Here is a 2,415-nt window from a genome sequence, read left to right on the forward strand (position 1 = left end):
ATTTGATGGATAATTTTGCTGGGTACAGTATTCTTGGTTGACAGTTCAGATTCAACTGTTTTCCGGGAATGTGTTTGACTTACAGGTTTGCTCTATCTCTGGAGGGAGGCTATCCAGCCTGGCCTAGGGTTTGAACCAGGAAGCGACCTTAAGCCTACGGCACCTGGGATGTACTCGTCATGTAGTTCCTGGCTCCTCCCAGGTCCGGGGAAGCTCTGTCTCTGGAGTGAGGCTATCCATCCTGGCCTAGGGTTTGAACCAGGAAGCAGCCTTAAGCCTACGGCAGCTGGGAAGTAGTGGGAATGTAGTTTCTGGCTTCGCCCAGGTCGGGGGAAGCTCTGCTTGCCAGAAGGCAGGAGCATGGTGGTTGGAGTTCAGGAATCGTGGCAAGCTTTGGAGTCAACTGCTTTTCTGGGAATGTGCTTGACGTGCAGGTTTGCTCTGTGCCTGGATTGAGGCTAGCCAGCCTAGGCCTCGGGTTTGAACCAGGAGGCGGCCGAAAGTGCAAGGCAGCTGGGAGGTAGTGGCCATGTTGTTCCTGGTCTGACCGGCCCAACCAGCTTTTGGGAAGATCTCCGTGCCAGAAGGCAGGAGGGTGGTTGTGGGAGTTCAGGAATCGTGGCAAGCTTTTGGAGTCGAATGCTTTTCTGGGAAAGTGTTTGATGTGCAGGTTTGCTCTATCCCTTGAGTGAGGCTAGCCAGCCTGGGCCTAGGGTCTGAACAAGGAAGCGGCCTTAAGTCCAAGGCAGCTGGCAAGTAGTGTCCATGTTGTTCCTTGTTTAGCCAAATCCTCCCAGGTCTTGGGAAGCTCCCCTTGCCAGAAGGCAGGAGCATGGTTGTCAGAGTGCAGGAATGGTGGCAAGCTTTTGGAGTTGCCTGCTTTACCGAGAATTTGTTTGACGTGCAGGATTTCTCTGTCCCTGGAGTGAGGCTAGCCCACCTGGGCCTATGGTTTTGACCAGGAAGTGGCCTTAAGCCTACGGTATCTGGGAAGAAGTGGCCATGTTCTTCCTGGTTTGGCTGGCTCAACCAGCTCTTGGGAAGATCTCCTTGCCAGAAGGCAGGAGAGTGGTGGTGGGAGTGCAGGAAACTTAGCAAGATTATGGAGTCAACTGCTTTTCTGGGAATGTGTTTGACGTGCACATTTGGTCTGATCCTGGAGTGAGGCTGGCAAGCCGAAGCCTAGAGTTTGAACCAGGTGGCATCCGTAAGCCTAAGGCAACTGAGAAGTAGTGGCCATGTTGTTCCTAGTTTGGCCGGCTCCTCCCAGCTCTTGGGAAACTATCCTTACAAGAAGGCAGGAGCGTAGTGGTGGGAGTGTAGGAATTGCGGCAAGCTTTTGAAGTCAACTGCTTTTCCAGGAATGTGTTTGATGTGCAGGTTTGCTCTGTCTCTGGAGTGAGGCTATCAAGCCTGGCCTAGGGTTTGAACCAGGAAGCAGCCTTAAGCCTACAGCAGCTGAGAAGTAGTGGCCATGTTGTTCCTGGTTTGGCTGGGTCCTCCCAGGTCTTGGGAAGCTCTCTTTGCCAGAAGGCAGGAGCATGGTGGTGGGAGTGCAGGAATCGTGGCAAGCTTTTGGAATCGACTGCTTTTCTGGGAATGTGTTTGACGTGCAGGTTTGCTCTGTCCCTGGAGTCGGGCTAGGCATCCTAGGCGTAAGGTTTGAACCAGGAGGCGGCCTTAAGCCCAAGGCAGCTGGGAAGTAGTTGCCATGTTATTCCTGATTTTGCCTGCTCCTCCCAGCCCTTGGGAATCTCTTCTTGCCGGAAGGCAGGAGTGCGGTGGTGGGACTACAAGAATCGTGGCAAGCTTTTGGAGTCATCTGCTTTTCGGAGAATGTGTTTTTCCTGCGGGTTTCCTCTGTTTCTGGAGTGAGGCTATCCAGCCTGGCCTAGGGTTTGAACCAGGAGTTGGCATTAAGCACATGGCAGCTGGGAATTAGTTGCCATGTTGTTCCTGGTTGGCCCGGCTCCTCCCAGCTCGTGGGAAGCTCTCCTTGCCAGAAGGCAGGAGCGTGGTGGTGGGACTACAGGAATCGTGGCAAGCTTTTGGAGTCAACTGCTTTTCCAGGAATGTGTATGACGTGCAGGTTTGCTCTGTCCCTTTGTTTAGGCTAGCCTGCCGAAACCTAGGGTTTGAACCAGGAGTTGGCCGAAAGCCCAAGGCTGCTGGGAAGTAGTGGCCATGTTGTTCCTTGTTTGCCGGCCCAACCAGCTCTTGGAAAGCTCTCCTTGCCAGAAGGCCGGAGCGTGTTGGTGGGAGTGCAGTAAACTTAGCAAGCTTTTGGATTCAAGTGTTTTTCCAGGAATGTGTTTGATACGCAGGTTTCCTCTGATCCTGGAGTGATTGTACCCAGAATGGGCCTAGCGTTTGAACCAGGAGTTGGCATTAAGCACATGGCAGCTGGGAATTAGT

This window comes from Elephantulus edwardii, unplaced genomic scaffold (genome assembly GCF_000299155.1).
Source record: "Elephantulus edwardii isolate Elephantulus edwardi_28Jun2011 unplaced genomic scaffold, EleEdw1.0 scaffold00406, whole genome shotgun sequence".
In the NCBI taxonomy this organism is placed as follows: domain Eukaryota; kingdom Metazoa; phylum Chordata; class Mammalia; order Macroscelidea; family Macroscelididae; genus Elephantulus; species Elephantulus edwardii.